Raw genomic sequence first — 15,865 nt, forward strand, 5'->3', positions numbered from 1 at the left:
GCAGAGCTGATTAAATTAAGCTTACATAGATTACACACCCAGACCTTGTAATTGGAGTGGTACCATCTCATATAGCTTAGCTACATACACTGCCATTGGGAACTGCTGACTTTTTATGCTTGAACAGCTTAATTTGTGTAAATAATAATTCTGTGATATGCTTGGCATTTCTTCCGTTTATACAACACATACATTTACTCTAGAAGACAACAAAACCAACAGAACAACTGCCATATTACCAATGCATTTGCAGACTGCAGATAAGGCAAATGTTTGTGTAATCTGCACAGAGTATTGTACTAGCCATGCCTTTAGATATCAATCCTAGTTTGTTAATTTTAACGATAACTCTCACCCATGATACATGGTTAATCATCCAATTACAGAAAAGATGCAAACATAATTCACATGTAAACCTTTTTATCAAAATGGCTCCACAGAGACAGGAAGCTTACAAACAAGTGACAAGATCCCCCACTACAATCAGATCTTTAAAATTTTGAATTACTCTCCAATGATTCACATTAAAGAAAAGTTCTATCATAAATAATTTTATATAGAGGATATTTAAAGCCCTTGAGATGAAACCAGTGGTGTTGAAGCTTTACGAGGTTATAATGCAGCAGAAATACCTTAATGATAAGGTGCCTTTCCAAGACATTTGTGTAAAATTATTAACAGTCCAAACTCAAATCAGCCATCTGGCTTCGATGCAGATCAGCAATTTGAATGAATGTATAAAAAAAAAAAAATTCTCTAAAATGCATGATTAAGTAGATCTATGTGTCAGCAAGAAAAATAAAATATGAGCATGACAAATAAAAAAAAAAATGTTGTCAACAAGGTATACTGCGGCCCCATGCAGGGGTTTGTCAGGTAAGCTCTAGGTAATGCTATGCACTATTGTTCACAGTGTAGGATAGGACTTGTTGCTTGGAGATTAGGTAATTTTCATCATATATCATCTAAATCTACTCTTGAGAACACATTAGAAAATTTGCAGAAAACGTAAATCTGGGTTATCTGAAATCACCTCTGTACAGTGTGTACGTGTGACCGGAGAGATGAGTGATGAAGACGCACGGGTGTTATACTGACATCATGCAAGTTTCATTAGTAAGGATCTAATTGGCATACCAGCCTAATTAGTCATATATGCTTCAATATTTTCATCATCCAATTTCAGATCTATACTTGTATATTCATAACAAAATTTGCATTATAAATCCACAATGAATCCTCTTTGTTCAAATTGTGCATTTCTCGCTGGGGACCCTTGATTTTGTAAATGAACATGCGTGTACAAATACATACTGAACATGGATGTACAGTGAGAAACATCCCAAAATATGGGATCTATTATCAGCAGGGAAAATCCATATTGTATGTATAATCTTATGCCCCAAATTAAATTCCTTCATGCATAATTAATGATTAGTTTTGCCCAACATCCACATGTATATGCTAATGAGCTGATAACTCAATCAGTTAATTAAATCAATATCTAGATTGCTATCAAAGGCAGCTCACACCTCCCTTTGACTGACTTAGCACAAGCCCTCTCTGTATACCTACACACAGAACACCTGGGTCATTTCTTGGGAGGAGAGTGATCAAAGATAAACAGAAATCACTCCTGATGCAAATTAACAAATTATCTACGGAGTGGTACCATTTGATATGCTTCAGCATGTACCAGCTTTACCAAAAATATTCAAGGTCACACTTTTTCCAACTGCAGAAATATGTGCATCTTTGCTCATTAATAAATCATTACTCTGGTAATCCATACACAGTTCAAAAGAATTCTAGTCCTCAAAAACGCATGTTGTTACCTTAATTATGACTTCATCAATGAGTACTCCCCACAGAGAAAAAGAAAACTTTTTTGTTTTCTTTATCAGGAGAGTGCCAAACCATCCACAGAGAGTTCCATCATTATATTGCTTGTAGCCATTCAGGGATTCCAAAGAAAAAACACATTACACATGGCAGACTGTTAGGTGTAGCACGGTGTCTGCTGTACCATCTATCGGTACCTCCTCAGTGAAAAACCAGACGTCAGGTATATTTCACTTCAAAATATTTTGGTACCGAAGAGCGCAAAAGAGAATCAAATTCCCCTGAGACCACCAATCACAAAAATCAATGTCAAACACCGAGCATAAAAAACCTGTTTATGTAGACCTAGCGGTTGTAGTACATGAAAAAATTTAGAGTTTTACGACCCATACAGACAATTATTTCCATGATGACAATTAATGTTAGCACACAGCAAAAAAGTATGAAATACCTTTCAGTCAACACTTGAGCACGACAATAATCATTGTTCATTAAGTGGTTTAAATTGCTGTAATGAGAGATATTTTCTATATTCAATACAAGAGAATTTGGAATTTGAATTATTTCTGCATAGAACTCATCCATCAGGAAAAAAAATTCTAACAAAGTCAAACTTACCATATCTGATTTTAAAATGTTGTCCACAGTGGAAATGTCAACTTGCAATAAATATGATTTTCTATTGCATCCAATGCATACTTTACATCAAACCACATGCTCCCCCTTATAATCTTATGCACAAATGGTTTCAATTACCCAGGCAGCACCTCACAGATAATAACATCACATGGCCATGTGAACGGTTGGCATGGAAATGCTGCAGTACACTTCCTGTCTAAATCTCTGCGATTATGCTCCAAAAACACGTGTAATACATAACATATCCTCAAAAAGAATAACTTACAGTTTTCAAGCCATCCAAATCATATGCACACTTTTATTTATTTCCACAACGAAGATCAAGCACAGCATCAATCTTCTTCATAAAGCTATGTACAGATCAGTCTATAAATCATACACGCCCATCAATTTTTGTTGCCAGTACGTATTACATCATTATGTCTTAAGAGTTTGCCAGATGACATCATGCCCAAGCTTTAGATATGTCACATGATAATTCCATAAAGCCAGAAAGATGGCTACCGTTTACCAAATACTCTTGTCTAGCGACTCTAATAGCCATTGGAAAATGTTCCATCTGTCTGCAATAGATCATAGATCAATGCCACAAAAAAACCTCTCCCAGTAAGGATATATCTATCCATGAAAACCTTTTATTCTCAATTTAATATACTGACATGAGCAGGTCATTTGTGAAACCTAGAAAGAATTCCTCTTGAAATAAATGTACTATGTCTATAATATATATGACTGATAGAAATATCTAAGAAAAGCTTGCATAATAATAATTAAATACCCAAGAATCTGTGATTCCTGGGGCATAAAAATCAAAAGTATATCCATGCTCACACGAGTGATGTTTTATACTTTGTAAAATACACTGGACCATTGGACCAACAAAAAATACAGCTCGACCGATCAAGTCCTCTCTAACTGTATACACAAGCTGTAGTATGATATATCATAAGGAACTTCAAAATTACAGAAAATATTTTGCATACACTGTTATCAGTGAATTGTGATGATGTTAAATTATGATATGAAATGAAATACGTACCCAACCAGGATATTAACTCCATCAACTGATATCATTAGCGATCGTTATCGTCTGTTAGTGGGCTATTCAAGACTGAAGTCACTTAACCTACGTAAGACATCCATGAGGAAGGAGAAAGGTTCAGATGCAAGGCATATGTAATAAATTCTAATATTTCCTTTTTCTAGACCTCCCAGTTACCTCCTGATACGATCTCTGGTAACCTCAGTCTCACTTGGAAGAAGTCGATCTCTGTACCCACGTTCTCACTCAACACATCAATCAGTAAAACAAGACTGTGTACAAATTGACTTTTAAAACTGTAACATGATCGAAAAAGATAAAAGAAAACAATATCATCACGGCATACTGTGTATAAAAATTACTTCCTTCGTAGCACCTGAAACCATCACAAACCCAAGACCAACATGACAAGTCATGGACGTAAAAAAAAAAAAAAAAAAAATTCAGTCGAAGTATCTTCTTCAAATGTAAAATTTAGGCTTTTAACAACAAAATTCAATGGCCCAATAAATAAATATCATGTGAATAGATTTTTTACACCCGCAGTTTTGTAAAATATTTGCTGATCAGGGTGGGTAAATACATAGACATTGATCGGCTACAAAACCAGTGGGCTTGTAACACTCTAAGCCGAAATACAAAGTAAACACCCCAACTAACAGACTCTGGGCAGAATTATGAAAATTTAACAATGGGAGGGGCTTATCACATAAATTTTGAACAATAAATACTAAGAAAGGTATTCACAAGTTTTCAGCTACAACTCTTTGCTGCCAACAAAGTCCGTTTCCTCCTGTGCCCTATGGAAGGTAAGGGGGACTGGATGTGGAGACAAAGAGTAAATAGGTAATTGTTATGTGTATTTCCCTCAAAAGGAAAAAAACAAATATCAAAATATACCAAACAAATAGTCTTATAAAACTGACAAAATCAAAGAAAGCAGCAATGCATTGTAGAGATTTTTCTAAAGCAATTCATCTTTACCTACTCAATTGCTATTCAAACCCGAGATTCTAATGCAAGGTACCACAAAAGAAATGTGCCTATCTGGTTGTCCTATGCTTAACATAAGACTGGCCAGACTAAAGTAATCAGAGAAAAAGTATTTCCATGTATGTTGATTGTAGGGTTAAACTCCAACACAGCAAAACAGTGACAAAGTCTAATATTCAAATCAACTTAACAAACCGTTATCAAAATCCTAAAATTGGACACAAAAAAATTACAAGACACTACTCCAGTAAACTAAGTTGAAGTGGCGACTTACCTAATAAACAAGTATACCAACAGCCCTCCTCAATATCCAGCGAGGAGGCGAAATCTCGGCTAGAAAGTGTCAACATATAACACTGTATGAGGGCCATTTAAACATGATTTGTATGGCTTTACCAGTAAATAAGGCTTTTTATGGCTGATTATTGGCTACTCTCAAAAGTTGGATGTATCAATATTTTGGTAATGCGTTAACATGTCACACAGCTCAATATAATAAATCGTGGAGTGGGATTAGGCAGTCAATTTCTGGTGGGTCTTTGCTGCCACCCTCTGATAACATCCAATACCATTTACACAAGGTAAATAAAATCTACCTGATCCTGTGACAGAGGATGACCCTTGGCAAATAAAATCACAAGTAATGAACCATTTTCAATCTTCTAAGATTTCTTTGGAGGTTTATTAGCCTTTCATTGCAGGTCAGCATATGAAGGCTCAACACTGCTCCCTCTGGTGTTCATTGATCAAACCTCATCCCTCTAATTAAGACATGCAGATCATCACAATTTCATGTCCAACAGAAAATTTCTACAACATTTCAAGGTAATAAAATCTGCAGAAGAAGGACAAGAATAGAAAGATCAATGAAAATACAATAGAAATTTTATCTGTGAAAAAATCCATCAAACCATTATAGGTGGCTCTACTGATCTCTCTCAATTCATTTGGTGAAACTCTCTGCACCATAAAACCTCAATAAAGGTGCAATAACTATCTCAAGTGTCTCAGGCTGATCACTACTGGTACGACTTAATACATGTCTTGGTCTCATAACAGTAAGATACTTAAATTCTGTGAGACACTAAAAATTTGAAGACACCAATTTGTAAAATATCTGCAGCTGAAGAAACTTTCATGATAGCAATATGCAAGTCACCTAATGAAAAGTGCTTAAAGACAAATTCTTTCTATTTTCCAAGAAAAAAAGCCCACAACAAACCTGAGGCATAATTGCCATCATATTGCACATTCTTTTTAAATGGGAGGCAGAAAGGAAACTCAGACAAAGCTTGAACAAATTGATTTTCATGCTGGCTGTTCTCTGATTTAGCCTTGCCTATACAGAAGCAGCAGAAGGTGAAAGGAGCCATAGATTAGCCTTTTCTGATCAAAGAGGTATTCAAAATGTAGAGTTAGGCATCAATAGTTGTCACCATAATGCATTTTAGATCCTATGATAGTTCCATCTCTACCACACTGCTCACAGATTGGGTAATTTGTCTGTGGAATGGAGAAAGAAAAGTCTGATTTCTTCATGGGGTATGATAAAATTATTTGTACAAACTGAGCAATGGTTATGGACGTCTTGGTTTTTGGTTGTTGTTGTTTTTTTTTATACATATGAAGCAAGAGAACACCATTTTCAAATTAGGATGCCAAATTTTGCATCTCTGTGCACTTGATGTGCGTTATTGTGAGGAGGTTAACAAGAAGATAATGAATGAACGACAGAGTGAATTATCACACCTGGTGAGAACGACAGACAGAAGGAAATCTCAAACCTAACACTGACACAGGCAGCTGGTAGTACTGGGCTGAATCTCTGTAAAGCAGTGCTTATACAGAGCGAGTAGTAAACTGTTTGTAACAGTCAGAACTATAAATTGTCATCCCCCTGGAAGGTGTGCTTTGATGTAGTTGGGGTTGATGAGTGTTATCACTAATGGATGTAAACTATGGCACTATAAAGAGGATTTGGTGTAGGAATGTGACAATGGATTAGGCTTATCTTGGGGGATCTCTATGTCAAAGACACCTGTGAGGAGAAGATTCCCCTTCAGTATGCATAGTATTTGTTCCACTACCAAATGCTACAATCAACCCAAACTAACAAACAACTCACACGAACAAATACCCATACTACATATGCCCTGAAATAAAAAAAAAATACACAGGGTCATCATTTCGGAAACATGAAATTTTATGTCATTCAATTTTTTGGCATTATGGATACACATACAAGAATAGGAAGCAGCCATTGTGGGTTTCTGTATCACTCCATACAAAGACACGAAGCTGAAGGAGCACCAAGAGGAAACCAATCTCGGGAGGCCACCGTACTTATTTAATTAAAGTTAGAAAGAGTGCTTAGAAAAATCCATCTTCTAGGGCAAGCCATGACGGGCATCCATGAGAAAAGCAATTTGATTTCTGTATAGTCAGAGAAGCACACAAAATATAAATTAGTGCAACAATGGCTGAGATATTTTGTGCTTTGACTTCATCTTCTTTTTCCCCCATCTTTTATTGACACAAAGGAACAAATGCTGCCTCTCTCTGAATGACAAGATATTTGCACTAAAAAAAATTGCAAAAAAAGGATAATGATAAATCAAGACTTCATCATTTTGTGCTTCCTTGTAATAGCATAGATGACTGAGCTGGTCTGCAGCTCCGTCTCTGATGGCTGGACGGACAGTGATTGCTTCTGTGTGTTTGATGGGATTCAAGTCAGCCATAGAAGGCCAATTTAGGCATTATCATATCTGTTAATGAGAAAAGATTTGCTTTTTATTACATTACATTGAATCATAAAAGATGACATCTCACTGGAAGAAATCGGCCTTATTTTCTTGCAGTCTCCATCATTGGATACAATCTGATGGATTTTGAAGTTTCTCATAATCAGTGATGGCATTTAATATCTAAAAGAGAGTGGTGTGGATGTTTTGTGTGGAGACGAGTAATCTTGTCAAGCTTTGTCAATCACCTGGCCCTCATCCTCCCCAGCCAGCAGTAAACTCATCTCACTCAATGGTTTCAATTTTAATTTTCATCTTCTTTAATCCCATTATGCAACCCGGAAACATCTCTTTTTTTAGATTTAATTCAATTACTACACGAGGAAGAAGAAACGAGATATATTTGAACACTATGTGAGAAGGAAACCTTCTACTTATCTGGTGCAAAGTTTGCACCTTAGAACTCTTCTGCTCCGTTTGAAACTGAGCATCCACCATGATGCCTGCTTCCTTCCCATAATGTAATAAAACCTTTCAAATATCAAAAACATGGTACTTAACCACCTCAACATGCACTCTCAAATTTCATCTCTTTGAAAATAAAAAATCATGTGAAAAATATTCAATACACATATAAATTAGTTAGCCATATACATGCATTGGTTTCATTCATTTCTGATAAATTGAATATCTATCTTCAAATCAAAATCAGCAGGATAGATTAAACATACCCTTCAGAGAGATAATATATCAGATTAATATACCCTCCTAAGAGATAGTGTACCTTTCATCTAATTTGGATTGCTGTGATACATAGAAATACAAAAGCAATATCAAGCTCTCCAAACCTATTCCAAAATTCTTCTCCATTTACTAACACGATAGTGGCTGCCGAGCTCTGACCACTATTAAATTCTTCTCCACTTACTAACACGATAGTGGCTGCCGAGCTCTGACCACTATTAAATTCTTCTCCACTTACTAACACGATAGTGGCTGCCGAGCTCTGACCACTATTCGTCCTGCTGCCAGTCATAACATTGTGTGAGAGATGTACATGTGTACATGTAGTACTTTTTATACAGTAGCACGGATTCCCACAGCAGATGGTATGCATTGTTCGTTTTCCTGTAAGTCATGTTGTTTTATAATGTGCATTTGATAATGTTTTAACAATGTAGACATGAAATGAAACTGAAATTAACCAGTGAACAAAAATGGGTAGGGCCGGGTTACACAGCACAAGTCTTTAGAATCCAAACATCACTACAGACATTTTAATCAACAGGAAAGGTTGAAACAGATGTCATGTATGCACTATGCACCTTTAACCTAGAAAACCCAACATGTCCTGTAGCCTTATGAGGTGAAGAATAAAGAAGATATCCAAGACGGATTTCAGTGATGGATGACCCCCAGGATTTACTGGGGCCCCCTAGGTAATGACTGGTGTAAATCTCTGCACATTTTTATGGCAACAAGCTTTTAAAGTGTCAGGTCATAATTATACACCACTAGGCCCTATACCTGCTTCATTCTACATCTTTTTTTATGTCCGTCTGTCACTAATGTAAGTATTTGTATTAAAATGAAAATTAAAGAGGGTACCATCTGGCTCATGAAGAACTGAATCAAGAATGGAGAGCAAGTCCCAGTAAAGGAGGTCATTTCTTTATGAACCTAAAACAAGCCCACTTTAGTGCAGTTCGTGACTCATTCCAAGTTTCTTTCATTCAAGAAAAAAGAAAAACTTCTGCTGAAATTCTTTCAGTTCCACTAAATGGACCAGTGAAGACCACTGCAGATGTCTTTAGTTCCGCTTCATTTCCTCAGAGAGCTTTCTCTTCTTTCCTCCTCATCAACAACAAAAATAACTTTTAATAGGTTCCCCTTGACAAACCCCCCCCCCCCTATCTCCATCTTGTAGTTTTCTAAAGCAAGAAGATAAATACTCACAATGATTTCTTTATCAGCTCAGAGAATCCTTAATGATATATTTCTTGTCCCGTTATAGGAAAGCCTTGGTGAAAATTCTCATTTACACATCTAAATTCCATGCTTTGTACATCCTAATTCAAGTCATTATATGCATAATGAAATGTCTTAGCCGATGGTTAACAGAAAGCCTTAACAGAGGTCTGTGTGGAATCAGATCTTATCATATATCATCTGTAGAAAATGGGGAAAAAATGAGAGGCGTGTCCATATCACCACCTTGCTTCCACTGTCAAGTTAAAAACAATATGGCTGTAGTCCAAATTCACCATTCAAAATGTTGATTTTCAAGAAAATCTGTGTTTATAATATATGATTGATAATTACCATTTGATTGATGATTTCACTTCAACAAATTGTCAGCTGAAGAGGCCTAACTGAAATTACTCCTCTCGATTCCTACTAATCAAATTAAACCATCATCTAAAAGTAAAATTTTGCGATTGATCTAATCAATGATTTTGCCTCAATTTCTTCATGATTGAGTTTCTCACAGAATGCATCAAACACACCAATTCAGACTTGACAGCTTTTAAATATCATCTTTGAAAATGCATCATCATTCACCAAATGTCCTAAATGTTTCCATATAAAGTAAATTTTACCTGCACATCAAACTTTTTTAAAGAAAATAAATCATGAACAAAAAAATACCCACCTGTAATATATTACACCCAATAAGGCTTTCAGCAAACATAGAAATCAAATTGATCACTGCAAACCCAGTGGAATGTGACAATATGTTGAGTGTTTATTGACCAGACAAATTACAATACTGCTACTGAACGTTGATGTACAGGTGATTTCACTTTCATCTTTTTATCAGCAAAAAGTAGCAAATTTTGCTGAGAACAGAAAAACAATCCTTGCAACAATACATTCTCCATCGGATATTATTAGTAATTAGAGATTATCGTAGAAGGAAGTGCTTGCTTTCTGATAAATACAGGAGCTTAATGAATATGACAACCACTACCAACAATGCGTTTGTTACCAGCGACCGACATTTGCTTTATTCTGTCTAGTGTTTAATGGTTGACAATGAAACAGCTTCCGATGCCAAATTGATTATACACCTAACAGCACTCGGGTAATTTGTTTCTTTAAAGAAAGTCACACATACAACAAACTGGGAATTACAAAAAACTGTTTTTATCATCATGCAAGTACCACTAACAAGGAACACTTTCAAGACTCAGACAAAAAATATTAGTATACAATAACCTTAAAATATCAAGTCCATAGCTGTAATGGGCTGCATTCAAGATTGTACATGCTATACAATGCAGTATGGTTAGAAAGATTGTATACGCTACCTTACGCTAGAAAGATCATTTATGCTACCTAAAGCTAGAAAGATTGTATACGCTACTTTACGCTAGAAAGATTGTATACGCTACTTTACGCTAGAAAGATTGTATACACTACCTTACGCTAGAAAGATTGTATATGATATCTACAGTTTGATGGTATCCGCTACCTACAGCTAAAATGATTGTATAGGCTATCCACAGCTAAAAAGATGTATATGCTATCTAAAGCTAGAAAGACAATTTACGCTATCTACAGTCAAGAAAGGTAATATATGCTACCTTCATCTACAAAGATTGTATATGTTATCTATGTCTAAGAACTTAGATAGAGTGGTTGATTTCAACGATACATTCAAGGCATCAAAGCTAGTTCTCAAACCTCAGATGGCAACTTTAGCTAGTTCTCAAACCTCAGATGGCAACTTTAGCTAGTTCACAAATCTCAGATGACAACTTTAGCTAGTTCACAAATCTCAGATAGCAACTTTAGCTAGCTCACAAACCTCAGAAGACAACTTTAGCTATAGTTCACAAATCTCAGATGACAACTATAGCTAGCTCACAAACCTCAGATGACAACTTTAGCTCGTTCACTAATCTCAGATAGCAACTTTAGCTAGTTCACAAACCTCAGATGACAACTTTAGCTAGTTCATAAACCTCAGATGGCTCGTTTACAAATCTCAGATAGCAACTTTAGCTAGTTTTCAAATCTCAGATGGCAACTTAAGTTAGTTCACTCTTTCTGTTTTATCTACTTAGTCCAGCCTTGTTTTCTTCAACGGTTGTAATTGTTTTTGTATACATTTTTATTGAAACTGCATAAATTTATCCCAATACCTATAAATTAGGAAGAGCTCTATACCCAAATGTTAACACCTATCAGCTAATTCAGAACAGCCTGTTCAATACCCCTACTGAGACAATATAATGAAAGCAGCCATGACCTTTTTAATCAATAAATGGTTCAGTGGTGACAGTATGACCACCCCCACCCATTAAATATACACTTTGAGTTACAACATCCCAGTGAGTCCCCCACGTGGAAGTCAAAATGAAGTGTTTGAGTGGAATCTGTGCTTCACCATGTTCCCCCTTTGATGTCTGGAAAAGGGAGCTAATCATCTGGAAACCAGCTCAACTCCCACAGTGGGACTTTGACACCAGAAGCCCATCTTAAATAAAGGTCTTCTGACTAAAACCTGTATTTTTAATTTGTCAAAAATATTTCTCACTTGAGTGTAAAATCATGACAATACTGGAGTGTGTACTTAACCTCTTCATTTCTTTAGATTTGTGAAATGGGCCCATTATTCAGATGTGACTGAAATTGTATGTAGGTTAGCTATCCAGATCCAAAGTACATGTAGAACTGTACTTTTGGTCCTTGAAAAATCTAAGTAAAATATTCATGAAATGGTGAAATAAATATCAATGCCAAATAAGTGGCAAAAGGCAGATAAACCAACAAAAAGAAAAAATCCGGAGCAGAGACTGCCACCCTCCACAGAGGGCTGGTTACTGGAACTTAACCTGTGGGATCACTCTCTCACCAGCAATGTTCAGAACGTAGCAAGAACTGTTTTCATGAACAGATCCCTTCCAAAATTTAATCAGCCAATATTCAAACCTATCTTTTATGAAATTTGAATGAAGTTTGTGGCGTTAGTTTACATGTAATCTTGTTCACAGAAAGAAAAAAAACACACAAAAGATGACTATAGGTCTGCAGTTTAACATTATCTTAACTTATTAGCAATTTTGCACGTCAAATGTATTTGCAAAATATCTTTTTCATGAAAACAAAGAATAACTATCATTAACTTTAGCAATAAAATAGATTCGCAAAATTTTGATACATGATAATAATTACATTCTGACCTAATTTCACAGGAATAAATTTCCAAATAACTACAACTACTACGCTATGCGAGTACAATGTATCTATGGCGCAAGTTTAAAGAAACAGTCAAAAAAACATGTTTTAAACAATTACAAGTATTTTTGAGACTGAAGTAGAGTACAAAAAAGCAAAGAAAAACACATGTTCTACAACAGGAGTACACATGTTGAAATGACAACAATCCCTATGTCTGTCAAAGACTCTGAACAACTTCAAAACAGAAAACATGTTGTTACCTACAGAACATGGAGTGCCTGTGTATGCACTTGACAAAGGCAGGAACCTAGCAATGGGTGTCCATCAGATTCAATCACTCATTGCACACTTCTAATAGCTCACAGATCAATCCTCTAACTTACAAGTAATTGCATCATTTGCCAGTGTCTATGTTCTTTGGCAGAAGCAAAAACAAGATATCTTTTGTAGTAGGGCATAACCTTGCCAAAACCATGTACAACAGCTTGAAGGTTAAAAGAAGACAATAAAGTGTAATGGCTGATCAAATAAAATATTTGGTTAGGCGAAAATTTTGATGAATCTTAACATGAATATGTGCATACTCGACAAAAGGAAATCAACTTAATTACAATTAGGTATGATGACATCTTAAGTGATGCTCAGTGTGGGTTTTTTTCTTTTTTCTTCTTCCTAATAACATTTCAATTCTTCATTATGAGCAAATTTTCATTGAATATGTGGCCCAGCCACAGCCTCATCACTCAGTAATGGACAAATATAAAGAGTAATGACAAAACTACATCTAACTCCGAGCTTTACTCTTGCTGAACAAATCCAAATAAATTCCAGTCTTGCAATTTCTCCAGATTGCCTTGATCATCCACTAATGGAAAGAAATTACTGAAGATTCCAAACTATTTCCACAGACTGAGTCTGTTTCTCAGATGACTCCAGGACAGAACCCCCAACCAATTGCTCCCAAGCGGACAATCAAGTGTGAAATTAACACCATTACTTTTTCTATCAGGGACTGTCTACCAGCCACACTCTGTGACAGGGATGTGAGTGTCTGTCAGACACACTTTATTGCTCATCATTTTTTTTCTTTTTGTTTTCACTCATCAGGTTTCTTCCAATTCTTTGCCTCTAGCTAGCAGACTCAACTTTTATATTCCACGGTAATATCAAACAGGAAAATTGTTCATCAAATCACTAAACTCATAAACTACAAATTAATAAAATAAATAAGAAATATATTATAATATATTCAATAAAAATTGCAGTGTACATACATTTCAAAGATTTTCAAAATTCTCTGAACTTCCTAATAATTCTGCCATACTAGCTTTAAACTTCACTTCAGCAACAACTTAATCTTGTTGTCTGTGACAGTAATATGATAGAAAACCTATTTCTACAAGAACCATATTATATACCAGGAATCAGTCACTGATCTTCTCTTGTCTTACAGTTGTAGAGATAAGAATTTTTTAAAAACTTTTCATGAAGAAGAAATTTACTCAATTTGGATGAAACATCAGTTTATCTTTAAATCTGATAAACTCGGAGAGTGCAATCCTATCCTTTGTCTGTGTGCCTGTAACTAACAAGGCTTGTTTCCCTTCTCTATGGACAGGGTCCTATTAAACGTAAACAGGCACTAGATCCTCAACATGCATTTGATAGCTGTCATTTAATACAAGATATCATATCACACCATATCACACACATGTATACCATTACAACATCAATGCTGCTCAATTTCATTTCTTTCTTGGGACTTTAAGAAATTAGTACTCAGACTTTTTTTTTATCACATCATCTACAATATAGATTTACAAATACATGTATATGAAAAAAAAATCTCTCAATTGCTTTTGTGTGTGTGTGAAAACCTGACTTGTAAATCCTCAATATAAAACAATTTCGGATGAATTAACTGAAAACTTTCATACATAAAACAGCACATATTAAGCTGTGAATCATATCTACACGATTGCTTTCATAGGAAACATGGAAGAGACCACATGCATGCTGGATTAGGAGCTTCCTTCAAAATCTTCTACAATTGATGAATTCATTTTAATACCAGTTTTTAGAACTTGGTTGAATATAGAGTCTGTAGCTTTAATGAATTAAATACCTGTATCATTTTAGCAACACTGGAATCCTTACTTGTACCTTGGTGGGTTACAGAATTGAACACATTTTCCTATCATAGGATAGGTATATATAATAAGCTTGGCTACACCTGTGCTTATTTTCAATGTTAACAAACAATCTGATAAATCAAGCACTTTTTATATAATATTCACAAGTGCTTCCCAACAGAAAATATAGTACTCGTTGCTCTGCATCCAATTTGAAAATAATTTTGCGGTGAGTCACATTGACTAATTGTAAATTATTCTATTTCAACCCGATTTCAAAGAAAAACCTTCATAGCCATGAAACATTTATGTAAGCTTACCACTTATTTCTTCAGTCCCTCATGAAACATATCTACATCTGAATATAATATGAAATCAAAGAAGTTTCCATTAACATCCACACTTTGGAGGGGTTTAATTATTGCCAATAAAATTACCCCCTCATGTAAGTCTAAGAAATGAAGTGTTTCTTCCATTAAATGATTTTATTTTTATGATTGAGAAACTTTTTATGACTATAATTGTATGCTCTTAATAATCAATAAAAGTATCTTTAAAAAATGTTGAGCATTTTAAAATTCTTTGTGTGGTGTCAAAAATTTAGTGATAACCATGGCAACATAAGCTTTGAAAACATTGGACCTGTCTACACGGTCTCCTGATTAATTCAATTAGGTTGACTAATTTGTCATTACTGTTTTGAAGTTGTAATTTTTCTTTTCTGTCACAAATTACAAAATGTCTTCACTATCCTGAAGACTCCTAAAAAACCACTTCAAAGTTCCCAACAAGACATCAACATTTTTCACTTGATCAAAAGCACTTAAATGTCCCCCATAATTTGTGTGGATGCTGGCAGGGGTGTAAGAAAAACTGAAGTCATTTACTTTACTGACCAGAAAATCCCACTTAATTGGTATGAACAAAATACATATCAATTTAAGAACCCTTACCTACAAAAGTCCAACCATTTAACATACAAAAGATAAGCTAGTAGGCATCCAGTTACTACAGATTAATTTGGGTTCCATGCTGACACCCATAATACAGACAGGCAATTAACTTTCCCCTTAATTAAGATGTCACACTGAGAAAATTTTATTTCAAGTCTAATCACCTGTGTCAAATGCATGGCTGCATAGTGCATATGTAGAATGTGTAAAATGCACATAAAAATAGTGATTTGAACTTCACTGTCTTTGTGACAGTCTTAATGACACTGGAGTTTTCACATTGATGCTCTTTTCTGAATACAGCACGCATATTGCCATCTGAGGCAAAGCTAA

The 15,865-nt window shown here is 35.3% G+C and overlaps 1 protein-coding gene across 30 annotated transcripts in view; it reads right to left on the bottom strand.

Annotated features, from left to right (window-relative positions):
* Nucleotides 1-15,865, bottom strand: part of LOC125678729 (nephrin-like) — a 52,496-nt gene that overhangs the window by 23,853 nt on the left and 12,778 nt on the right. For 4 of the 30 annotated variants that reach the window (XM_056155090.1, XM_056155075.1, XM_056155089.1 and 1 more), the window contains exon 1: nt 2,461-2,642. The exons of 17 other annotated variants lie outside the window; for them this stretch is intronic. The gene's annotated coding sequence lies outside the window, so the exon portion shown is untranslated. Of the gene's footprint in view, nt 1-632; nt 752-1,835; nt 2,252-2,460; nt 2,643-2,746; nt 2,879-3,520; nt 3,961-4,790; nt 4,874-15,865 lie in introns of those variants that run through there. 9 more of the 30 variants (XM_056155077.1, XM_048917384.2, XM_056155078.1 and 6 more) reach the window with 7 other exon arrangements.

The sequence above is a fragment of the Ostrea edulis genome, chromosome 2 (assembly GCF_947568905.1).
Source record: "Ostrea edulis chromosome 2, xbOstEdul1.1, whole genome shotgun sequence".
NCBI lineage: Eukaryota > Metazoa > Mollusca > Bivalvia > Ostreida > Ostreidae > Ostrea > Ostrea edulis.